Below are 27,066 nucleotides of genomic sequence, written 5' to 3' on the forward strand. Positions count from 1 at the left end.
AGCCACATCCCCAGCCTCTATAAAGGATAATTTTTAAAAATTTAGTTTCAAATTGATCATTGATAGTATATAGATGATCAATTAATTTGCATAAATTAACTTTGTATCTCTCTCTCTCTCTCTTTTTTTTTTTTTTTTAAAGAGACCAGGCTGACCTAAGATAGGGTCAAATAATCCTTCTGCCTTTGTCTCCCATATAGTTGGGACTATAGGTGTTGCCCCCATGCCCTGTAGCCTGATTTTGTTGTTGTTGCTAAAGGCAGTTTTTTATTTGTTTGTTTATAGATTTCTTGGGATTCAGTAAGTAGACAATCATATTGTATATGAATAGAGAAGCCTTTTTTCTTTTCAGTCTGTATACCTTTCCTTTTCTTTATTTGAAGTTTTCTTTATTTGTATTTGTTTTTCTTGGCTTATTCCACTGGCTAAGGATTTCAGTGAGATATTGAAAGAAGTGAAAGGGAGCATCCTTATCTTAATCACTATCTTAAAGGGAAAGTATTCAGTATTTCATCTTTAACATATGTTAGCTGTAGATCATTTTGTGAACACTCATAACCAGGTTAAGAAAGTTTTTTTGGGGTGTGTCTCCAGATTACTGAGAGTTTTTGTTTGTTGCTTTTGTTTTAATACTAAAGTTGAATTTTGTCAAATGACCTTTCTGCATGTATTCAGATGGTGTAGATTTTTTTCCTTTAATCTATTAACATGATTATTTATACTGATTTTTCAGTATTGAGCTAGCCTGGGGCTGGGGATGTGGCTCAAGTGGTAGCGCGCTCGCCTAGCATGTGTTCGGCCCGGGTTCGATTCTCAGCACCACATACAAACAAAGATGTTGTGTCCGCCGATAACTAAAAAATAAATATCAAAAATTATTCCTCCCTCCCTCCCCCTCCCTCCCCCTGCCTCTCTCTTTAAAGAAAAAAAACCTTTAAAAAAATATTGAGCTAGCCTTTTATGCTTCTGGGAGTAACTCCAAGGTTATTTTTTAAAAAGTAATTTTGCTTGTTTAAAAACTTAACATAATCACATGGCTGAGGCAGAATCACAATTTCAAGACCCACCTCACCTACTTAGTGAGAACCTGATTCAAACTGAGAAATAAAAGGGGTTGGGAATGTAGCTTAGTGGTAGATTTCCCTGAGTTCTATCCCAACTAGTATAAGAATGAATAAATAAAAACAAATATACAATAATACTTAAATGAAGAAGGAGGATTGGGGTTATAGCTCCTGTGGCAGAGCACTTGCCTAGCATGCATGAGCCCTGGGTTTGATCCCTAGCATTAAAACAAACAGCCCCACAAAAACAACCCCCAAAACCACAAAACAACAAAAGTCATATAAGATTTTTATAAACTATACAGAAGAATCAGGATAATTTAATAACTGTTACCTACATTTTACATGTTAGTAGGACTTGATCTATACTGGTGTTTGGAGACTTGGAGGACTCTTGTTTAAAAGGCCAGACAAGGTAGCAACTTAGGAGACAGGAGGATATCCAGTTTAAGGCCAGCCTCAGCAGCTTTAGAGAGACCCTGTCTCGAAATAAAATAGGCTTGGGGATAAGTAAATAAAAACATAAATACAATTGCTAAGTGAAGGAAGAAAATGTTATTTGTATTACTTTAATCAAACATTGCTTGTGCAGAGTTTATTTCAACAAAATATTATAATAAAAAAAAGCCATATATCTTTTAGTGGGTGAATGGTTAAACTGTATATCCATTCCATGAAATAATACTCTGCAGTAAAAAGTTACAAAATACTGATACATGCTATAACCTGGATGAGTCTCCAGAGATAATACCAAATGAAAAAAAGTCAGTCTCAAAAGTTACTATGTGGTTCAATTTATATAATATTCTTGAAATGCAAAATTATGAAATTGAACAGATTAGTTGCTGCCAGGGGTTTATGGAAGTTGTAAAGGTGGGAAGGGAGTTGGTGTGACTGTAAAAGGAGGAAGTATATCTTAACTGTATCACTATCAGCACCCTGATTGTGACATTGTACTATTGTTTTTCAAATTAATAGCTTTGGGGTAAAGCAGGCTTGGGGATGCACCCTGTAATTCCAGTGACTCAGGAGGCTGATGCTGGAAATTGCAAGTTAGAGGCCAGCCTCTGCAGTTTGGTGAGGCCCTGCCTCAAAGAATAAAAAGGAGATGGGGGGCTGGGGATGTGGCTCAAGCGGTAGCGCGCTCGCCTGGCATGCGTGTGGCCCGGGTTCGATCCTCAGCACCACATACCAACAAAGATGTTGTGTCCGCCGAGAACTAAAAAATAAATATTAAAAAAAATTCTCTCTCTCTCTCTCTCTTAAAAAAAAAAAAAAGGAGATGGGGATGTCGTTTAATGGTAAAGTGCCCTGTGTTCAATCCCCATAATGGAAGGAAAAAAATTAGTGTCGGGGGAAACTTGGTAAGGGATATGTGGATCTCTATTATTAATTATAACTACATGTGAATTTGAAATTATCTCAAAATATAAAGTCTAATTTAGATTTTAAAAAAAGATCTTGAAGTGGGCTGGAGCTGTAGCTCAGTGGCAGAGTGCTTGCCTAGCATGTGTGAGGCACTGGGTTGGATCCTTAGAACCACATAGAAATAAACTAATAAAATAAAGGCATTCTGTCCACTTGCAACTACAAAAAAATTTTCAAAAAAAAATCATGAAGTACTTAAAGGTAGAATAATGTCTAATAAGTTGTTACATAGAATCTGAAGAAATGCCTTGAAAGGAAGTGTACTTCTTATAGATGATGAGACCTTGAGAGTAAGAATTTGAGGTATATAAAATAAATAAATGGAGTTTTCACACCTGAGGATTTAAGGAGGTATTTCAACAAAAGTTTGGAACAGCAAGTATCAATATGTAAGTAGTTCCACATACATGTTGCCTCTGTTATACTTCCATCACCATTACTGCCTAAGAGACCTTAGACTGAGAAGGGGCAGAGCTTACTTACTTGAAAAGGTGGGTTACATTTTAAACAAATTAATGATTGCCTTGCTTTGACTGCCCTTACCATGAGCTAGGAGGTTTGAGATCATCAAAAAAGGGGGGGAGACAGAATAAAAGCATAGGTGTACATTACATACTCTGAAGGAAAGAAACAGAGTTTTATGTGAATGTAGCACAAATGGACCTAACTTAGTATGATGTGAGGAAAAGCTTCTCATAAGAACTTCAGTTGAGATCTGAAAGTTGAATAAGAGTTTACTAAGGGGAACATTTTCTTGATGGAATGAATAGTTTTGTGCAAAAGCATAGGTGGATCAGATGTGCATTTGAAGAGCTGAAAAAAAGTCAATGTGGCTGTAGAGAGAGACATAAAATTTGAGATATTTTAGTGTAGAAATCTTAATTCAGTCTGCCCCATGGGATAAGGTTGAAATTCTCTAGAGATCAAGTACAAAATGACAAACTGTCTTTTAAGGTACTGAATTGTATTTTGAATGAAGATGAATTAATTTGGAGGGTTTTTTAAGAATAAAAACTATGGAAGTTTAAAGGAAATATTAGGTTTCTTCTTTACACTAGGAAATCAACTGTAGACTCTTCATTAGTCACTTAAGTGTGTGTGTGTATTTTGTTTGTTTGTTTTGTTTTTTGAGTACCAGGGATTGAACTCAGGGGCACTCAACCACTGAGCCACATCCCCAGCCCTAGTTTATATTTTATTTAAAGACAGGGTCTCACTGAGTTGTTTAGCGCCTTTCCATTGCTGAGGCTGTCTCTGAACTTGAAATCCTCCTGTCTCAACCTCTGGAGCCACTGGGATTACAGGCATGTGCCACCACACCCAGCTTATTAGTCACATAAAGGTTTGACTTGATCAGAGTTGAAGGATTTCAGTGACTATATTAAATCAAAAAGTGTGAAGTGAAGTATAAAATAAAGTGCCTGTAAGAAAAAGCCAGACTATTTTGTTTTATTCTCAATATGTTTCTTCATGAAAAATGTGGGTGCATTCTTATTAAATACATTTTGAATTGTAAAGTTTTCCCATCATTCAAATATGAAAGACAGTTTAATTATGAAGAATAAAGTTTCAGAAACTTTATAATCAAGCTGTTTTATCATTTTTGTAAAGTTGGGCTTATCACTTAAGATTATAACAATGCATGCAGTTTTGGCCTTTTGTCTCATAATTTTATAGTTCTTTAATAATTGTTTGAATAATTGTCTCAAAGACCCTAAATATTGAAGTTTTGAGATCTTTTACTAATTTCTTGGCCTTTTAATCCTTTAAGACAGTAGTGAAATATTTTCTGTAAATATTTTAAGCTTTGTGGGGCATATTGTCTCTGTTATAGGTACTCAGTTCTGCTTTTAGAGTACAAAGGTAGCAAAACAAATGAATGTGATTGCATTACAATAAAACTTTACAGTTGTGTGTCACTTGATGACAGATATGTTCTGAGAAATGTCTTAGGTAGTTAGGTGATTTTGTGTGTGAACATCATGGAGTATACCTGAACAAATCTAGATGGCATAAGTCAGTCACTTGATATAAGTCACTTTTGAGATGGTAAAGAGATGCAGAGAACATGAGATACATGAGGTTGCTGTCATTTTTACCCAGCATACTGTTTCACTTTTATAAGTAGAAGGATTATACTCTAAAATAATGATAAAAAGTATAGTATAGGAAGTACAAAAACCATAAAATAGATACTTATTATCAATATCAAGTAAATACTATACATAAATTATATGTGTTATACTTTTATATGCAGTTGGTTTTGTTTACACAAGCATCACCACAGACTTGTAATATATTGAACTGTGACATCACTAGATGATAGGAATTTTACTCTCTACTGTAATCTTATGGGATCATTGTTTTATATATGGTGTGTCCTTGACTGAAACGTCTTTTCCTCCTATTGCTATACTTATAAAAGCAGGACCTGACTGATTTGACCTTTGAACTTAGTTTGCATACCTCTGCTTTAAGACAAAAAATCAGTAGGGGAAATGACAATAATTTTCTGTATATAAAGTACAGAAGTTTAAATTTTGAGGAAGACGAATTTTGTTAATTTTTTAAAATTGATTTCAATTTTGGTTTTTATCTAAGGACTGTGTCCCTTAACCCAAGGTCATAGAGAGCTTCTTTTATATTTTCTTCTACATGTTCCATAGTTTTATATTTAAACTGTTTATCATCCATTTTGAGTGAATTTTTATATGAAGTGTGAGGTATGAGTTGAGTTTCATTTAATTTATTCACTTGTTCCATAACCAGTTGTTGAAAAGGCTGTCTTTTTTTCATTGAATCGCCCTGTTAATCAAAAACTGTTGACTTTATCAGTATTTATGAACTCTTGTGTTTTACTGATCTGTGTGTCTGTCCTTTTTGCCAATACTGTAGAGCCTTAACTACTAATGTCTTTAAGTCAGATAATGTGAGTTCTCCAGTTTTATTCTTTTTCAAGAATTTTTTTGGCTAAGCTCATATAAATTTTAGAATAAGCTTGTCAAATGTCATATCCTGCAACATGAAAACCACTGATCTAGACTTGAATAACGACTCCCCAGAAATCTATGTTCTATAAAATTCATTTCTGTAGATTTTGATAGGAATTAGGCAAAACCAGAACATTTAGAAATAACTTAAACATTTAATTAAAAACTCTTCAAAGGATTGTAGAAACAAGATTAACTGAAAATACATAAGAAATTATAGGTTTCACCAGGTGCTGTGGTACATGCTTGTAATCCCAGCTTCTTGGGAAACTGAGACAGGAGGACTGCAAGTTCTAGGCCAGCCTGCGCAACATAGACCCTGATGCAAAAAATTTAAAAAATATAAATGGTTGGGAATGTAGATCAGTGATGAAGCGCTCCTGGGTTAAATTCTCATCCCTAAACTAAAACTAAAACCATGTTTCTGTTGTTTTGCAGTACACAGTGAATTGCATATAATTAGGTTTCTTAGATATCAGGCAACGTATTTTTGTCTTGATAATGTGTTTTGCTAAATAATTTAAAACCTATTCAAAAGCCTAGTGTTACCTTTTTTTTATTTTTTATTGTGGTACAGAGGAATTGAATCTAGGGATACTCTACCACCAGGCTATACCTTGAGCCCTTTTTTATTCTGAGTCAGAGTCTCTCTAAATTGTGGAGGCTAGTCTTGAATTTGCAATTCTTCTGTCTCAGCCTCTTTTGTGGTTAGGAATTATAGATGTGTGCCACTGCCCCCAGCCCCCATGGTAGCTTTTGAAGCCTTAGCCTAAAGTCTGGGTTCTTAAAGTGTAACCCACCAAGTCATCATCTTTTTTGATTGCTCCTTTATGCGTACAGTCAAAATTAATCTCTTTGTTCTTTTCATATACAGTTATTTTTTGGTATTCATTGGGGATTAGCATCCCAAATCTCTAAATGTGCTTGCTTTTTATGTAAAAATGGTGCTGTATTTGTGTATAGCCTCTCCACATCTTCCCATGTGCTTTAATTTGGCTAGGTTATTTTTTATACCTAATACTGTGTAAATGCTGTGAAAGTAGTTGTTATACTGTATGGTTTAGAAAATAGTGACAAAAGATGTCTGTACCAGTTTAGTACAGATGGAGTTTTTTCCTTAAAATATTTTCCATTTACAGTTGGTTGAATCCATGGATGTGGAACCCATAGATACGGAGGGGAGAGTATAATTGGTCATTTCTTCCTCTCGGGCTTCGTTCATGCCATGCCTTTTACCTAGAATTTTGGCATTCCAACGCTTGACCAGACCCACAGTAAGAAATATATTTTACATAGGGAACCAATTCATTTATGTTTTTGCATTAAAGTTTTCTGAAACAACATCTTTAGTTACACACAGCGTATTCTGATTTTATATTCTACTTTGATTTTTAAAAAGTTGGTTGAGGGCTGGGGTTGTGGCTCAGCAGTAGAGTGCCCGCCTAGTACGTGTGAGATCCTGGGTTTGAACCTCAAGCACCACCTAAAAATAAATGAATAAAGAAATAGGTGTTGTGTCCAACTACAACTAAAAAATAAAATTAAAAGTTGGTTGAGAATCACTAAATCCATTTCATGGCTCACAAATGTGTCATATCCTGCAACATGAAAACCACTGATCTAGACTTGAATAATGACTCTCCAGGAATCTATGTTCATTTTTTTCATTTAAAATTCAACTTGTCCAGACTCTTGTTCCCTGTAGGAACCTTTCATATTCTTGCCATTGCTTTGGAAAACTACGCATTCATTGTTTTATATTCTTTCTTCATAGCTAATTTGTAGCTTATCAAGGGCTTGTAACTATTGTTTTGTATTCATTTAACTATGTTCTGGACACAATCTATTTCCTGACCAAAAATCTAGAAGAAAATGTTAAGCATTAAACAAGTACTTCTTTTGGTATTAGAAATCAAATGGCCTCCCATTGAAAAAAGACTATATGAACTCCACTTTATATATAATAAACCTATAAATTTAACTGTTTCTTATTAAATAAAAGATTCCAGTATTATGAGATTATTTTGTGAATGTGATTGTCATTTGGGTCCTTCCTCTGAAACATACACAGGTGTGTGTGTGTGTGTGTGTGTGTGTTTGTGTGTGTTTGTGTGTGGTGTTGCAAGGGCAGAGTTCATGGAAATAGAGGCAGATCCTTTGAACCAGGTGATTCATCTACGGTCTATAAAAGTGACCTGCAAATGTTTTCCAAAATGATTCACTTAAGGGTAATCAATAGATACTTAGCAGTTGACAAAAGGAACTAATAGTTTTTTTTGTAGGCATTCTAAAAAGAATCTCATCTTTTTATTCTTTATACCTTATCCTTTTATATTAAATTTTAGAGCAAGATTGTTAGTTCTTTTGATCAAATCCTAGTACATTTTGTTTTCTCCTAATTCTTATCCAGAATTGTATCCCTTGTTTCATCTTAAACAGTATGCTCTATTCTGTATATATTTCTTAAGATTACTGACTACATTTTAAAGTCTTTATCAGTATTATACCTTTTACAAGGAAATTGAGACTCAGAGTATTTTACCCAAAGTTCTATTGTTTAGAATTCAGTTTATTTTACCCCAGGCCCTTGTTTTTCTCAGTTGGTATTATTGCATGCCTCAGGAACTTTTGTTTAACATTGTCTTCTTGATAAGATTAGAATTCTTTTGAAGAAAATCATCTTTGACTTAGTATTTAAAATATACTTGAATTAAAATAAGAATTTTGAGCAGATAAATTGTAAATAAGCTCCTTAAGGATAGGAGCTATAACTTTTTAATCTTAGTATCTCAGTGTCTAATGTGGTTGTGATGCAGTAAGAAATATGTTTGATCTTTGTCCCTGTTCTTAATATGGAACTTCTAAATCCCTTGGAATTTCTTTAGTGATAGGAGTGATAAGAGTGTCTTTCGTTGCAAGAAGGTGAGATACTTCTTGCCTGGGCCCCTCAGGTTGGGAGCCAGAAGGATCAAGAAATGATTAGAGATTGGAACTTTAAGTCCCATCCCTTACCTCTGGGGAGGTAAAAGGGGTTAGGGTAGTTAGTCACTAATGGCCAATGATTTAATCAGTCATACCTGTGAAGTGAAAGCTTCCAGAAAAGACTCTAAACAGTAGTGTTTAGAAATTATTGGGGTTGGTACATATATCAGGTGCTAGGAAGGTGTTATACATGGAATCCACTCTCCCCTCCCAATTCTCCTGTGCATCTCTTCCGTATGGCCATTCCTCTATAATAAACCAGTAACAGTAAGTAAGTGTCTTCCTGTGTTCCTGAGCCATTCTAGTAAATTATGAACATTAAAGGAGGAACCCCCCATTAATAACTGCATGGTTAGAAGTACAAGATGCCCAGGATTTGTGGTTGGCATTTGAAGGCTTATGGAGTCTGAGACTAACTGCAGGCAGGTGGTACCATAAGTGAATTGAATTGTAGAATACCCAGTTGCTATTTGAAGGATTAGAGATTAGTTAGTACAAGGAAGAGAGATCTACACATTTGGTATCCAAAGTATTCATAGTGAAAAGCAGATCAGAATGGCACATACTTTGTGCTTGGTTCTAGTTTGTAGTTTTATCATTTGTTTGTTTAAACTTGAGCTTTTTGAGTTGTTGTTGTTGTTTTTTTTTTTTTTAATGATACTAAGGATTGAACTCAAGACCTTGGACGTGATAAGCAAGAGCTCTACCACTGTGCTACATCCCCAGCCCAATGTGAGCTTTTTATCACAGGCTATTGTAACTTGAGACTGAAAATAATAATATTTATTCTAGGTTTGCTATAAATATGTTGAATTGGGAGAAAATCTAAGTTTTCTTTCTTTTTTCCTCTCTTCCTTCCCTCCCTCCCTTTCTTTTAGAGCCAGATGTGGTCCTACTTTGTTGCCTAAGTTGGTCTTGAACTCATGAGTTCAAGTGATCTTTCTTCCTCAGCCACTTGATTAGCTAAGACTACACACATGTACCACTGTTGCTGACAGAGATCTAACTTTTATTTGTTTTAGATTAACTTTTTCTACAGACATAAACTTATAAGAATGAATTTACTAATGGCCTTATCTTGCTTTTCCACAGGTGTGTACTTAGAGGCATCCTTGTGCACTTACAGTGGTTGTACAGACTCTAAAGTCACCTTTTGCTGAAACAACTTCTAGAATTGTGTGACTCTGGGAAATTATTAAAGTTTGACTTTTTATCTGCAGAATGGAGAGAGTATTAGTGCCTAATACAGTAGGTCTTCTTTGAGAATTAATTGAGATGGTGCATCATTAATGGTGGGCATTGGAGGCTGGGCATGTGCCTCAAGTGGTAGCGCACTCGCCTAGCATGCATGAGGCACTTGGTTTGATTCTCAGCATCACATAAATGTAAAATAAAGATATTGTGTCCACCTAAAAAAATAAATATTAGAAAAAAAGAATGGTGGGCATAAGCTGGGCATATTGGCATATGCCTGAAATCCCAGCAATGTGGGAGGCCGAAGAAGGAGGATCGCAAGTTCAAGATCAGTCTCAGTAACTTAGGGAGACACTATCTCAAAATAAATAAATAAAAAGGACTGGAGGTGTAGCTCATTGGTACAGCACCACTGGGTTTTATCCCCAGTAACAATAGCAAAAAAAAAAAAAATGGTAGGCATAGTATCTGATATATATTAAGTACTCCATAAATATTAGATAATCAGATAATCAAATGTAGTTAACCTTACATTTCTGTGACCAAAATATCCAACAGAAACAAATTAGCAGAGGAAAAAATTTATTTAGGCCTTATGGTTTCAGAGGTCTTAGTCCATGGATGGCCAACTCTATTGCTCTGCGCTCAAAATGAGGCAGGATGTGGGGGAGGGGCATGGTGGAAGAAAGCTCTTTACCCCCATGGCAGCCAGGAAGCAGAGAGAGGGAGAGAAGGGTCCTCAGGGAAGAAGAACCTTTCCAGGGCGCACTCCCAGTGACCCACTCTTCTAGTTATGCTACACCTGTCTTCAGTTACCATCCAGTCAGTCCTTTCAAATTAAGATGGACTGATTGAGTTGCCTATCTCACAGTCTTATCATTTCTGCACAATCCTGCATTAACACAGAAGCTTTGGAGGGACACCTCATATCCAAACTGTAATAATAGTGATGAGCGGTTGAATTTAGATATGTTTTAAGTAGATTGTATGATTATAAAAATTTGATTCAGTAATTTTATAGAATTGTGGAATTGGTTGTCATAATCTGAGTCAGTGATGAATATAGTAATTGTACATTGAGGTCAGTTTTTTCATCTCTGAAATAATAGTGAAAGTCAATGGGGAAGCAGTTTGCTGCCTTACTTTAAACTACTTGTGTAAGTATTCAGCTTTATCAGTTTTTCTGTTTGACTCTTAAGCATTATGTGGAGTTGTTTTTCATTAGGTAATTTTCATTACACATTTTTCTTTCCTTTCTTTCTTTTTTTGTGGTACTGGGGATTGAACCCAAGGCCTCATCCATACTAGGCAAGTACTCTGCCCTGATCTATACCCGCAGCCTACATTTTACATTTAGAATGATATAGTTTCAGAGTTCATTTTACTGAAATGATTAACTCTTTTGTTTGGATAAAGCATTGAATTTTACCAATGTTAATATGTTTGTATTAATTTTTTTTCTTTTTGCATAATGGATGCCTTTCCTATCTATCTTAGGCCTTATAATCTTTATGCAAATTCTCTTAGGATGCTCTTCCTTTGAAGGTAACCCTTGGGGCATCTTCTGCAGTTCTAGTACAGCACTTATCAAACAGTATTACAATTGTATTGGGGTTGTTTTTTGTTGTTGTTGTTGTTATTTACTTTTGATGTCCATGCTAGATTTTAAGTTTCTTAAGGATAAAGATTGCCTTTGGAACTTTTTTTTGTGTGTGTGTGTGCCAGGGTTTTGTACCAAGTGAGTACTTATAATGTTGAATGAAAATGTAGTTTAGTTATCCCTTTTTTTAAATTATAGAATTTACAGTTTAATAACCGTCTATATGACCTTTTATTCTAATCTCTTGTTATTTAAGATATCCCAACATGTTTTCCTCCCCTTTAAGTCTGGCCAAAAACATAACATTACTCATATCTTAGTACCATAGTACTAAAAATTCATTGGATTCTGAACTCAGTGACATTTGTATTCTTTTCAGTCTTCCTTGTCAGATTCTTTTCCTTTCCTCTTCTGGTGACACAGCCAGCCCTACATTGCTACTGCTTCATTCTAATTTATAGATAACTTCAGATATAAGTCTTTATTAGTTTTAATTTTAATATTCTTTAATATTGTTTTGATAACTCTAAAATGGTTATTTTCTATTTCATCAGTGACAATGCATTCCTGCTCCCCCATTTTATTTGCATACCAATAAGACATCTAGGTAGAGGTAATCATCTACTAATTTGTTGACCTTTGGAGCATATTTTTTCCTCTAGTAAGCTGTAAATCAGAAGTTGGAATGTCTTGTAAAGTTTTTAAAGAGGTCTGAAACTTTAGAAACATGTATTGGGAAAAATAATTGGAGGGGAGGAAAAAATCTGTAAGGAATACATCGAGAACAAAGAAACAGCTGTATGAGTTAAGTAATTAGGATTCTTTGAGGTCTGTGTGAGTTATTGACATGATAAAACAATCAGTACAATCAGAATCATGAATCTGAAGTTAAGTATATTTTTTGTAGTGCTAGGTATCAACCCAGTGCCTCACTAGGCACCCTGTCACCAGCCATATCCCCAGCCTTTGGGAGAAGTACTAGGGATTGAACCCAGGAGCACTTTACCACTGAGTTATGTCCCCAGTCCTTTTTATTTGTTTTTATTTTTTATTTTGATGCTGGGCTTGAACTTGTGATCCTCCTGCCTCAGCTTCCCAGATCACTGGGATTACAGGAAAGTGCTGTCATGTCCAGCCTAGCAATGGTTTATTTTAAATATTTGGTAGATATGGCAAAATTGCCCTCCCAAAACATTGAATTGTTTTATAGAGTCAACAATACATAATGTTTGTTTCCCTGTATAGCTCCCAGTACTGGGTGGGCATTATTGATAACTCACTCAGACACACAAAACCTTATAACAAAATAACTATTTTTGCAACCATGTTTTTCTTTTACTCCAGTTGGAAGAAAAGATTCATTTCACTATAAATATTTCCTTGAGCAATACAACAAAAAAGACAGCCAAAAGTCAGGGGACATAGCTCAGTGGTGGAGTGCTTGCCTAGCAAGTACAAGACTCAGGGTTCAACTGCCAGCATCACCCCCCCCCCAAAAAAAAAGATAAGGAATTCAGGTAGGGGGCAAGGAAGCAATAGAATATCTCAGGATGTTAACTGCTCTACTACCAAGTATATAAACATCTCAAAAAAAAAATTACCCCTTTTATCAGGAAATTCTTGGAGGACTCTCAAGAAGAGGAGGCTAGATTAAGAAAGAGGAGGGATGTGTGAGGAGAATTCTCAAGGATTGGGATGAAGAAATGATGGCTCTAAGTGCTAAACATTGAGAGAAGGATTTCTCATTGGAATATTATCTGTCGGATTCCATGCAGTATAGTGTGGTAAAATCAACTGCAGTAATGGAAGAGAGTTTAATGAAAAGACTATTCACAAAGGTGTAGGTGATGATGAAGGAATTAACAAAGGATCCTGAACCAGCCTAGGCTTAGCAACAGCAGGAAACCTATTAAGCTCAATTTTGAAGGAACAAGGGAGGAATAGTTACTATAATTTACCTAGAGCTATTGCTATAGAAGTAGATTGACTTGATGGGACCTTAGAGGAACTTAACCCTTGCCAGACCATAGGAGGAAACTGGAAGAATGAAGAACCCAGAGACCTTTTCCTTTCTTCCCATAGGTAAGTGAGTATGTCCCATAGGTAATGGATACTTTTCTCTGTAAGATAAGAGAATATAGGTCACAAAGTCTTTGTAATCAGCTTTCTAGAACTTGGAGTAGATGGAGAAGGATGATCAATGGATCTGAGCAAAGGGAAAATATCCCAGTAGAGAGAGGAAGATGGAGGGCTCCAAAAGCCATCCCACAATCCCACACACAAACACAAAGAAGAAAATGATAGATTACTCGATTAGTTTGAATATATTGATTCTTCTACCAGAGAATGTGGGGATATGTTAGTACTTTAACAAAGAAATGAAATATAATTTATTGGAAGAGGTAATAAGAGAGTTAATTCTCGTCTTCTATAGAAAATGGTCAACAGATATTAGCTGTGATTGAAAAAGTCACAGGAAATGGCGTGTGTGTGTGTGTGTGTGTGTGTGTGTGTGTATGTGTGTACATAAGATATACATGTGGTCTCTTTCTATGCATGTTGCTAGAAATATGGAGGTAAATTCAAGATGAAAACAGCTAAGTTAAAAGTGATTTTCTGAAAAGGAACACTTTTTACACTGTTGATGGGATTGTAAATTAGAACAATCACCATAGAAATCAGTATGGAGGTTCTTCAAAAGTCTAGACATGGGACCACCATATGACCGAGCTATTTGCTTCTTGGCATTTATCCTAAAGAATTGAAGTCATCATACTTTAAGAATATGTGCATACCCAGGTTTACAGCAGCACCATTCACAATAGCCAGACTGGAACCCCCTCCCCCCAGATACACAATGAAGAATGAAGTTTTATTCAGCCATAAAGAAAAATGAAATTAATGTCATTTGCAGGAAAATGGATGGTACTTGAATGTTAAGAAAAATAAGCCAAACTAAAAAATTAAGGGTTATACGTTTTCTCTCCTGTGGAAGCTAGAGAGTAAAAAGGAAAAGAAAGGTGGGGGTCTCATGAAAGTCAAACGGAGATCAATAGAGGAAAAGGACTAGGAAGAGGAAATAAGGAAGGAAAAAGGGATATTCTGAAGAGTGATATTGGCTAAATTGTCATGTTGTATACATATATGAATATGTGATAACAAATCCCACCATTATGTACAACTACAGTGCATCAATTAAAAAATGAAAACAAAAAAAGCAGTGATTCTCTAGGCAGAACTCAGGTAGAGGGGGTAAGGCATTGAATTAGTCTTCTAGTAAGTTTTATGAGGCTATTTTCTTTTTTAAAAAAAACTGTATTCAGATATGTAGGGGTTTTTTACACAACTGTACAGACAACACAAAAGTGTATCAGAGTCTCAGTTTGTAAAGTAATTAAAAAACAATGCTCTCACTATGCTAGTGATTATTTGTATCAGTTTACTTTTACTTCCTTATAATTGTCATTAATGAATTTGCAGACATTTCTCTCCTTGGATTATTAAGTACTTTGAAGTAATAGTTCTATTCCCCACCCATTGTTTAAATACTCATTCAGATTTAATGCAATAGGTACCAAGTTTATAATGTGAGCATATACAGCACTGTGCAGGGCCTGGAAGAGCCACTATTAGTAGATGAGGTAGGACATATTAATCACAAAGTAAGTAGTACAGAAAAATGAGTGCTTTAGGACTTGATTATTAAGTCAGAAACATCAATAGGTCTTTCTGGGGTTCCCTCTTAGTGTGGAAAAGATTTTGATGAGTATAGGCAGGAGGCTTGACATGGAACCTTAAACTTGAGTGAATATTTCAGAATATTGCCTTAATAATAACTCTTTGAAATTATTTAATGATTCTTTCCTTCAGAAAAATGGGTTTGTGTGGTTTTAACATTGTCATAAATATTACCCTAGATGTTTTTTGTATATATGTTATGTATACATATACCCTGTTTCTTCTTTACTGTCTTCCTTTTTTTTTCTGGCTCTTAGAATTGAACCTGGGCCTTACATTTACTAGTCATATACTCTACCACTGAGATGAACCCCCCAGCCATATCCTATTTCTATGTATGTATATTGTATTTCTATTTGCTGTGGTCTTGGTTTTAGTTTATCCAAAGTAAAGAAATGTCTAAAATAATGGACTATTTTTTGAGGTGGATAAAAACAAAGGGACGTTTCTTTTTTTAAAATATTTTGTTTTGTTTTGTTTTAAGTGGACACAATATCTTTATTTTACACTTGTATGGTGCTGAGGATCGAACCCAGTGCCTCGTGCATGCTAGGTGAGCGCTCTACCACTGAGCCACAACCCCAGCCCCACAAAGGGACTTTTCTAAGGAGTCAATCTGTTAAATGCACTTCTACTTCATATTAACTTAGGAATATCTGTATTTCATAAATAGATTTAGACCTTAAGGTTCTTTGACTTTAACCTTTGGTTCATTTTACCAACTTTGTGGTTCTTCAAGTCTTGAGAACATTTGTCTCCAGAAGAGATACTGAAGCAAAAACATTTTGTTATTCTTTCTCATCATTTATTTTTGTTGTGCTGGGAATCAACTCTTATTGCTTCAAAGGAAAGTACATGCTTGATGGAAGACGAATGGCCATAACTCATCCTCTCGTGTACATATCTCTGTTAAATGATATTCCGACCTTTGAATGTATTTTAAGTTTGATGGCCAGTTTACCATTTCTTAGAAGACCATATTGATTTAACTGTGTGTGTAAAATTATGAATGAGAACATTTATAGTAAGAAGCTCCTGCTCTCCGCCAAAAAGTCGTTCTTTGGGCAAAAAGATTTTCATTCAGAAAAATATTTGTAGCACAGTATTCCCTCCTTGGGGACATGTTCTAAGACCCACAGTAGATATCCAAAACTGTGGATAATATCAAGCTGTATAAATACTGTGATTTTTTCCTTTATGTACATATCTGTGATAAAGATTAATTCATAAATTAGACAGGAGATTAATAGCATAATAATGATTAAATAAAACAATTATGATGATATATGGTAAGAAAAATTATCTGAAGAAAAAATTGTTTCTTTTAATATATCTTATTATACTCTACTACACTCTTCTTATTGACTGTAGATAACCAAAACTGCAGAAAGTAAAACCGTGGATAAGTGAGGGAAGACTGTATTGCACATAGTATAAGCTTATTAGATATGAGATACATATTAAGCCTCAGAGGGCTTGTAATCTACTAGGATTGATGAAACTAGTAAACATTCTGATTTCAAGGTAGACATTAAACGGTACAGCAGAGACAGATTTAAGTGTATTGGGAGGGTAGATTGTGGTTGGGAACAGGTGGGTTTAAAGAAGATTGCATAAGACTCAGTGGAGTAAAATTTAACATATTAAAAAAATAAATGGAGAGAATGTTTTTCTGGGTATAAAATAATATGTCAAAGCTGTGGAGGTGGGAAATTGCAGGGCTAGTATGGAAAATAGCAACTGGTTTGATTTGGGAGATAGGGGAAGGAGAAATAGAGTGGGAAAAGTATTCTAGAACTAAGTCAGAAGGAGCCATATGAATGTCAGGTAAGGAATTTAAAATGTGCCCTATAGAATAATCATTAAAGTGCAATGGAGTCAGACTTCAGAACCAGCTGTGCCATTTAGCCTTGGAAATTGAGCAAATTGCATATTTTGCTAAGCTAAGGTACAGAAGTGAACAAAGAGCTGTTTTAAAGGTTAAATGAGATAATTCATGCCAGGTGCTTAACCTGGTGCATGAATGGTACACAGTAAGCCTTTTGTAAACAGTAGTTTACAAAAGGAAAAAGGAACAAAAACATTGAAAAGAACATTGCCATGGTAATAGGGGTGCTTCAGGAAAGTTAATCTGACTGGCTATACTATGTAAAATGAGAGAAATACCAAGGTTTGCAAGACTAGTTAAGCAGCTTGTTAAAAAAAGGAAGAAAAAAAAAGCAATGCAAGAAATAAAGTGTATATGATTAAGGTAGTGGCATGAGAACAGAGAAGCTGGGGTATATTGAGATATTCTCAGGTAGGATTGATGCAATTTGATACAATTGGTTATAAATGTATTTAGGGATATTACAGATACGATTGTCAAGCTACCTAAATTTTACCCCAAGAGGATAACTAATTTATCTAATGGGCTGTTCTGTTGTACTTTCCAGATATTCATTTTTTAAGCTATAAATTAATATTTTATTATTAAAAATAGCATCACTAGGAAACTGGAATGTTGGTAGCTTAGTTTCACTTTTCATGTTCAGTAGGAAAATTCACATTTATGTTTGCCATTTCTCCACTTGGTTGTGTCTGCTACTTGGTTAACTCAGTTTTTAGTAACTGAGCAATAGATGTTATTGCAATCAGGTGCTAAAATAAACTTGTAGTCTATTAACATGTATAGTATGAATCATTGAAGGGGAAATATTAATTTTCTCTGATCATATTTTAAAGGCAAAAGAATTATGTAACTATGAGACTTTTAAAGGAAGCATGTAATCAGCATGATATCATCTTATAGAAATATAGTACTGTGGATCTACATAAGGGTTCACCCATCTGGATTTTAGTTTATACCCCATTCGAGCCATGTGATCTAACTTTTCAGTGCTATTTAGAAAATGGGACTATTTGGCTTGTCTCCTTAGTGCCCTTTTTAGTAATTAACTGCCTGCTAAAACTCCCACTTTAAATGTAATGCTTAAAAATGGAATTAATCATCTCTTTTCTAATTCTTATCCCCATTTTTCTACCTCCCTAAGGGTGAGAGGAGGGATCTGATTCTCTGGATTTTCTTATTTTAAGGTTACACAACTCTCACAGGTTCAGTTGTTTATTGAGTACTTTAGAATTATACATGTTAGTGTGTATGTATGTATGTATGTGTGTATATATATACGTATATATATAGATAGATAGAATATTATATTTCCTGGTTATTAAATCCTATCAAATTATCCTTTGTATCCTTCTCATGTGTAAAATATTACTGTCTTTTTTGGCTGCTTTATTTACATTTTCCCCTTGTCAACTCTGGTTACAGTATAGATTTAGATTTCAGAAACCTGTTGTCTCCCATTGCTTGCAGGAAAAAATTCAAATAATTTAGTTTAGCAGTCAGAATCAACCCTGGCTTTATCTTCTCTCTTACATTGGCTCTGTTCCTTATCTAGACTGCTTTAATTCTCCAACTAGGTCTTGTATATTCTTGATTAGTAGCCATATATAGAAAAGCCACTGTGCAGGTTTTTTAAAACCATGTTTTAAAATTCATTTCTGGTGAGTTTGAAAATGTTATAAATTACTTTTAGTCCTAATATCTTTTTCAAAAACTTTTCTAACCTTTGGATGCATTAAATCTTTTATTACTGAGGAGTTGAAGGTGATAATGGGGCAGTTCAAGTAACCAGTTCTTTGATACCTTTGATACTTTTTGGCTTCTAACCAGTTGCAGCCATGAGTATGGTCTTTAATTATCTCCAGAGACCTTGAACTTTGTGTTGGTTTGAGCAAATGCAAAACTTACCACTGCTTAGAAACAAAATATTTTATTTACAAAATATATATATAGGGACTCCACTTATGTGGTTGCAGGGGGAAAAAAAAGATCATGGAGGATAAGGATGTAGTTTAAGGTACATTGATTGCCTAGCATGGATGAGGTCCTCAGTCCATCCCCAGCATGAGCATCAGGTAAGGGGAACATGGCTCTTGTTCCCTCAGTATTTCTTATATTTCAAAGTACTGTTATAACAATACTATTCAGATTTGTGAAGGCTGATCCAGTATGCAGCCCCATTGTTCCCTGGAAATACTTAAAACTAAAGCTAAGTTTTAAGCATTAAAAAAGCAAGAAGAGAGAGGCACTGGGGTTGTGGCTCAGTAGTAGAGCACTTGCCAAGCATGTGTAAGGCACTAGGTTCCGCATCACATAAACATAAATAATTAAAATAAAATTACTGTATCCACCTACAACTAAAAAAAAATTTAAAACAACAACAAAAAAAAGCAAGAAGTGGTTATTAGGTATTTGGATCTATGATTTTGTTTTTTATGGAATTTCAACCTTTAAAATAATTTTTTCCTAAAAAAATTTTTAGGAAATACTCAAAACACTAAACTGAGAATTAATCTTAATGATCAATAGAAGTTTTTTTTTTTTTCTTAGTGTTGATTCATACAGACTTAGTATGTGTCTTGGCTCTGCTGCTTAGAATTCTGACCTTGAGAAACAATGTGACCTCATATTTTTTTGGGTGGGGTGGGGTGGGGTGGTACTGGGGATTGAACCCAGGGCATTTAAACACTGAGCCACATCCCCACCACACTGCCCACTTTGTTTTTTGTTTTTTTTTTTTTTTGATTCAGGGTCTCATTAAGTTGCTTAGGGCCTCACTAAGTTGCTGAGGGTGAGTTTGAACTTGAGATCCTCCTGCCTCCTGAGTCCCTAAGATTACATGCATCTACCACCATACCCAGCACTTAACCCCATCTGTAAACTGAAATTAATTGAGGAGTTGGAAGGATTAAATGAGAATATATGGGAAATGTTTGCATCATGCCTGCTAACTACTGCTGCTGCATTTTTACTTTTCTTACTATGACTACCTTTATCACTAATTACTCAAACCATTAAAATTAATCATCCTGCTTTTGTTCTCTGTAAAATAAGGATAATTACTTTTAAATTACTATATAATAAAGATCTTAAGTGTTATATGTTTAATGAACATTAATAATTACTTTTAAATTACTATATAATAAAGATCTTAAGGGTTATATGATATGTTTAATGAACATTAAACCATTTATTTACATAGTCATATAACTATTTACACAGGAATACCTGCTATAATTTTTTAATGTTTATTTTGAGGTTCTGTGTAGCACTTTGCTTCTTTAAATCTGCCTCCTTATTTGTCTTTCAGGATAACAGTAGTACTCTTAAACCTGTAGGTTTTTTTTTTTTAATTTTAGGATTAATCATATTTAAAGTACTTAATACAGTGTTCACCATAGAGAGTGTCAAAATGGTCATTTATAACCATTAAATGTCTTGTCTGAATCTGTTTTTAGTTTTTCCTTGTGTGGGCCATTCTTAATGTTTAACTATCATTTTATGTGTTGTGCCGTTCCAGCCAGCTTGTAAGCAGTTGCTGGGTATGGCTCATATATTGGAATATGTTACTGTACGTGTGTTTGCTTTCTTCCTCAGACCCAAATAGACAGTGTAAGATGATTTACTTGGCAGTTGTTTTTGTTCCCTTTGTTTTATTACTATTCTGTTGGTGATCATTATCATGTTGACTTTTCTCTTTTTTTGTACTCTGCCTCTAGTATAATTTTGGCAAATGACTTAAAATTTCTGGATCTTCCTTTGTCATTTGTAAAATGAGGAATGAATCTGAATAAGGGTTTTTGTTGTTGTTGTTAATTTCTTTGAGACAGGGTCCTCCTGTATTGCTCAGACTGGCCTTGAACTATTGGGCTCAACTGATTCTCCTCCCTGAGCCCCCAGAGTAGCTGGGACTACATGTGAGTGCCACCATGCCCAGCTTTTTTTTCTTTTTTTTTTTTTTTTTTAAACATTTTAAGTCAGCAGAACTTTTATTCACTTGGACCTTTAAAAATTACAGGATTATAAGATGAAGTGAACTTCTGCTCTTATCTTCCCATCTACTGTGAAGATGACCCTTGAAGTTTCTTCCTGAACATTTAATGATTAAATTAAATCTTTCTGAATTGAATGATATCTGAGGATCTTCTGCTTCATTGTTTACTAGTTATTTGGAAATCAGTAATTCTTAACACATTTGAAACACAATAAGCTAAAATACCACTGTTAGTTGTGTAGCAAGGAAACTTCACTAAATTTTGTATGTGAGAAACATCCTAAATATTGAATGACTGAATGCATCAGTGAAAATAATATATACCAGGTTGGCTTTGTTTAACTGAAGAGTTTCTCAGGATTGGCATTATTGACACTTTGAACTGAATAATTCTTTTTTTTTAATATTTATTTTTTAGTTGTAGGTGGACACAATATCTTTATTTATGTGGTGCTGAGGATCAAATCCAGTGCCTTACTCATGCTAGGTGAGCGCTCTACCACTGAGCCACAACTCGGGCCCCTTTGTTGTGGGGAGCTGTCCTATGCATGTTAAGCATTCTGGCCTTATCAGAGATGATGTATCAGTAGTTTTATGATTAACTATATACCATTTATGATTAACTATATACTTTTCTCATTGCTGAATAATATCCCTTGTTTTGTTTATCCATTCACCATTTGAAGGGCACTGTGTCCAGTTTTAAGGTATTATTGATAATGCTGCTATGCATATTCCTTACAGATCTTTGTGATTTTTACAAATAAAAAATATAATTTTATTTCTCTTGTGTGGAATTGTTAGGTCATATGGTAAGCATATATGCTTAACTTTTTAAGAAACTGCCAGTCAGGCTCTACCATTTTAAATTCTCTCTAGGGTTTTGGATTCTCCACATCCTCTTTATTGCTTAGTATTATCAGTCTTTTCACTTGTAACCAATTTATTGCTTTTAGTAGTATTTCATTGTGTTTCTTAAATAACTTTATTGAAATTTAATTCATAAATCATACTGCTCACCCATTTCATGTGTACGGTTCAGTTACTTTTATGATCTTTAGAGTTGTGTAGCTTACCACAATTAATTTACCTCATCTTCCAAAGAAACCTGCACCCAACTATAATTCTCCTTTCCACACACCTACCCCTAACTCTAATCAACCATTAATCTACTTTCTGTCTCTATAGATTTGTGAATTCTGGACATTTCATAAATGGAATTATATAGTAACATGTGGTCCTTTGTGACTGACTTACATTGTTTTTTAAGTTTCATCTCAGTTGTAGCATGTTTCAGTACTTTTTTCTTTCTTTTTTTAAATCTAATAATATTTTATGTATAAATATATACCTTTTTATTTATCCCTGATTCTATCAGTTGGACATTTCGGATCTTGCCACTGTTTCTCTTTTATGAATAGTGCTGCTATGGACACTTTTGCACAAATTTGTGTGCATGTGTGTAGAAGTATGTTTTCATTTCTCTGGATTTTTACCTGGGATGAAATTGCTGGGGCATATGGTTTCCTTTTGTTTATCTTTTTGAGGAATTTCCAGACTGTTTTCAATATGAATGCACCATTTGACAATTCAAACAGCACTAATAATACACAGCACTGATTTTAATTGTCTTCTGTTAGACATAGGGGTGATGTTGATGTCTTTTTATAACTTTGTACTAAGAAATTCTAGTTCTCTGCAAACAGAATTGGATATCATATGGAACTAACCTTTCCCTCCTTTCCCCTTCCCTCAAAAATAGATTTTGACACTTGATTAATCATTTGATTTTTGAATTTTACAGAATAAGAAAGTTATCCTGAGTTTTGTGAAAAACCAGAGAAGAGAAACTAAGGATAGTAGACGAGGTTTTTTCCAGTTTGCATAATGTAAGTTCTTTTCACTATTCTTGGCCTGAATCCTGTGTTAGCTGACAAAGCTGTTTCTATGGAAACAAATAGTCCAGCCTCTTAGAATGTCAGAGGAATGCTGATCACTTACAATGAGACTTCCCAGCTGCTGGTCAAAGGGCATTACTTGCTGGAGAAGTGGAGGAAGGATGAATTGAAAAAAAAAATTTGGAAGAGTTCTGGATACTAGTATAGACTGTGAACATATTAATACATACAAAATATGTCTTTTCCATTTGCCCCTGCCTAAAAATTAAGTTACCGAGTTTTGGGAAATTGTTTTCCTGCTGACATGTCTTGTTTCCCAGCTCTTACACAAATGGTTATGTTTGTTGGTGCTGAGTTTTCAGTGGGCCTGTTCTGGTTAAGCTATTTCAATCCCCACAATCTGAATCATTTGCACTTATTGACACTTATTTAACTTCCTTTTACCTTGTCCTATAACCAATTCATGCAAGCAAAGCCCTTTCTCCTCAAACTAGTTTGAAGTTATTGAAACAGCTTTGGCCTGCCAACCTGAAAATGTATTTTCTTGCTTTGTGAACTGCGTAGAGATTTATTTTTATCATATTTGTTTTTGGGGTGGGAGCAGGAACTCTGATGAGAAAATGAAATATAGGCCTTTGAAACTTTGCTTTATTTAATTTACCATTGGGAGATTGAAAGGGGGAAATTAGTAAGTTGTATATTCCATTATGTTCATAAGATAGTCTATTGTTTATATATCAGGAGGTATTTCTCTAGTTCAGTCATTTACCAGCTTCTGAATTGTCACAAAAAAGACTTTTTTTTTAAAGAAGGGGAGTGCAGTTCCTTTGGACTAGGACTCTTTTACTCTTTATATATATTGAAAGAAATATATAAACAAACTAGAGTGTTTATGGATTGCCTGCTTAAAATTATAATGATAAAAATTATAATGCAAAAACTGTGGGACACATATATTGGTTGGTTTGTTTAAGAACTTCAGTATATTTCATGGCTTTCATGAATTAGCTTGTGAACATAATGTAGACTTTTGGATTATTTTATGGTGAGCTTGTTATTTAACCCAGGAGGTCTAGAAGGATTTCTTGGAGAAATTAGGGACTTTGAGGTATGAGTTGAAGGTAGAAGATGAAAGGAGATATAATTCATACAGAATTTGGGCAGGTCACAACAACAAAAAAGGTATAGGATAGGCATAAATGAGGAGACTAAATTAAAAGTCTCATGCAGGAAAGTATAAAATACTGTTAAAAGCTTAGATTCACCTTGTAAGTTTAGACTTCATTCTCTAGGTAGTATTAAAACTATCAGGGGTTCTGAACAGAGGAATGATTTGTTCATATACTTGATTAAGCATTTAGCCCTTACTTTAGTTATCGTGGCTATAGAGATGAACAAAACAGACCCCTGCCAGTTAAGTAATTTAATCTGTGTGATCGGTAGGCACCTTGAAATTAATGTGTCTGGAACTAAACCTCTATTTTCCTTCCCTTCTGTCTTACTCTCCTTCTCTGTTCTCTGTCATACTTCATGATATTGTCATATACTTAGCAACCCATTGGGTAGTGGTTAAGAGTATGAACCTGAGGTCACACTGCTGGAGTTTATATTCTGAAATTTTCTATTTGCTTGGCCTGAACATAGCAGTGTTATAGATCCAGAGTTAAATTAGCCTAGTCCTGACCTCAGGGATGTTCTATCTGATGGAATAGAAAGACAAAGATATAAATAGTTGTAATCTATCTTAATTAAGAATGTGTTAGGGATTGGAGAATTCCACAGATATATTTGAGCTGAGACTTAAAGGAGAGTAGACAAAGACTAGATCCTAGGCATTCTGATTGGAAGCCATTTTCTTTTCTTTTTACTTTTGGGTACTGGGGATTTAACCCATTGGTGCTTTACTACTGAGCTACATCCCCAGCCCTTTTTATTTTTTATTTTGAGACAGGTTGTCGCTAAGTTGCCCAGGGCCTTGCTAAATTGCTAAGGCTGGCCTTCAACTTGCGATCCTTCTGCCTCAGCCTTCTGCCTCAGCATCTCAAGTCACTGGGATTACAGATTTGAGCCATAACACTAGGCGTGGAAGCTGTTTTCTTAAACATTGTGCTGTTTTGAGTAGCTGCATGGATGTTACAGCATTAATTAGAATTGGAAACAGAGGAATAGGTTCAAAGAAAATATGAACAGATTAGAGGAAAATAGGAGTTTAATTCTGTACACATTGATTTCTAGGTCCCTGTTGGAAATTTTGGTAGCTAGAGTAATGGGCATGGATTTTATCTCTGTTAACCCTAGTACCTAACCAAAGGTGAATGTCCAATTAAATTTATGTATAAATCACCCCCTTTTATAAACATTTAATGATTCTCTTGCTGTCATCAGAAGTATGTTTTAAGATATTTCATAAGTTATCATCTGCTATTCTCCTTTTTTAGTCAACTAGCCTTATTTGTATTTTTCTCGCCTATCTTTTGTCTTTCTACCTCTGGTTTATATGGCCCTTCCTTATTCTTAATCTCCTCTTCAAGGCCTACTTCAGTTCCCATTCTTTATTTACAAAATGGGGCCTACTTCTAAATTTGTCATGAGGATTAAATGAATGAATACTGTGTGAAGAGCTTATTGCACAGTAGTCTCTCCTTATTCTTGGGAGATACATTTTAAGATACTCTCCCAACAGGTGCCGAAAACCCAGGATAGTATCAAACCCTATGTGTACTATGTTTATTCTTATGTATATAATAGTGACTAATGAGTGAGTAGCATGACTATAAAAGTGTGGATATTCTGGACAAAGGAACAATTTACATTCCACATGGACTAAGCAAGATGGCATAAGATTTTGTCTTGCTACTCAGAATGCATTCAGTTTTACACATTGTTTATTTCTGGAATTTTTCATTTCATATTTTGAGGCCACAAGTAATAAACCACAAAAAAGTGAAACTACAGAAAGCAAAACTGAGTAAGGGCAGATTACTGTATTTCTGGCATATAAAGAAGTATTCAGTAAATGTTGCTGTTGTTATAATTGTAACTACCACTTCCTTTTCATCCTGTGTCTCTTTTCTTTTTTTGTCCTGCTATATTAAATAGACACAAAGTTCCACTGATTATATAATCTACATATTTCTTGAATGTAATTTTTCTTCATTTTCACTCTCTTTGTTCAGGACCCCTTTTCTTACAGGTACTTTCAAACTAGTCTCATTGCCTTCTTTCATTCAATCCTCTATCCTTATATGGGAATAATATTTCTGTAAAACTGAATGTGATTTTTATCATCCATTGCTTAAAAGCCTTTAATGATACTTAACTACTTTCAGGATAAAGATCTTTAGTTCTAAAACTCTCCTTGGTCTGTCCTCCTACTTCCCTTTCCTATTGTTATTTGTGTAGGACATTTTTCCATTGTCCCCATCCGGTACTACATTGTTATTTTCTGAAGGTGCTGTTGTTTCATATTGTACCTTCCTATTGGTATATGATTCTGTCTGTTACAGACTCCTCCTCTATGTGGTTAAATTTTAGTTGTCCTTTAAAAAGTTGTTCACAGAAATGTATCCTTAAATTTTCAGTGATTCTCTATCACTAAGTTTTACATGTCTGTATGTTCTCTGTATATTTGTGACACTCCAAATTTAGTTGAATAAATATTTCTTGAGCATTTTCTATATGACATGATTGTTCTAAGTATTAGGGGTATAAAAATAACTGTCTCTAACGCATTTGGATCTGGTGAGGAGAAACCAACTGGAGAATAATCATTCATTCATTCATTCATTTATACCATCTTTCCCAGTGTACTGTGAACACCAAAAGAGATAACCAAAGTGGAATTTTAAGTGGATTACTAACGGATTGCAGAAATTTTTCTAAGAGTAAAAGACTAGATCCAGAAAGATAAGCATGATGATAATAATCCACTCATAAGAATTCTGACCCAGATCACCTAACCCAGTCTCTCTTGCATGGTCTGTAATTTCCTTCATGATCTAGTGTAGTGAATGTGCACACATTCTTAAGAGTTTTTAAGAAACATTTTAAGAGTTTTAATTTTAGATCATAATTTGTATAGACTAGCATATATGTTAAAATATTCATTAAGTTCAATTTTTAATAATCTAGTAATTGATATAAACAAAGAAGGTTGAGAGTTAATTTTCTAGAAATAGGTACACTCCTAGATTTTATAAATTAAAATTATAAATAACACTAGGGTAACTCCTACAAAAATTTCATTTTGTTTGTAGTAAAAATATTAAATAAGCTGAATTTGCATTTGTA

General features: G+C 34.6%; 1 protein-coding gene across 5 annotated transcripts in view; it reads left to right on the forward strand.

The window, feature by feature from the left end:
* Positions 1–27,066, forward strand: part of Pals1 (protein associated with LIN7 1, MAGUK p55 family member) — a 90,763-nt gene that overhangs the window by 5,716 nt on the left and 57,981 nt on the right. For 4 of the 5 annotated variants that reach the window (XM_005322808.5, XM_013357509.4, XM_021724819.3 and 1 more), the window contains exon 2: positions 22,683–22,767. The gene's annotated coding sequence lies outside the window, so the exon portion shown is untranslated. Of the gene's footprint in view, positions 1–21,341; positions 21,366–22,682; positions 22,768–27,066 lie in introns of those variants that run through there. The other variant, XM_078050092.1, reaches the window with a different exon arrangement.

Source organism: Ictidomys tridecemlineatus, chromosome 5 (assembly GCF_052094955.1).
Source record: "Ictidomys tridecemlineatus isolate mIctTri1 chromosome 5, mIctTri1.hap1, whole genome shotgun sequence".
Taxonomy (NCBI): Eukaryota; Metazoa; Chordata; class Mammalia; order Rodentia; family Sciuridae; genus Ictidomys; species Ictidomys tridecemlineatus.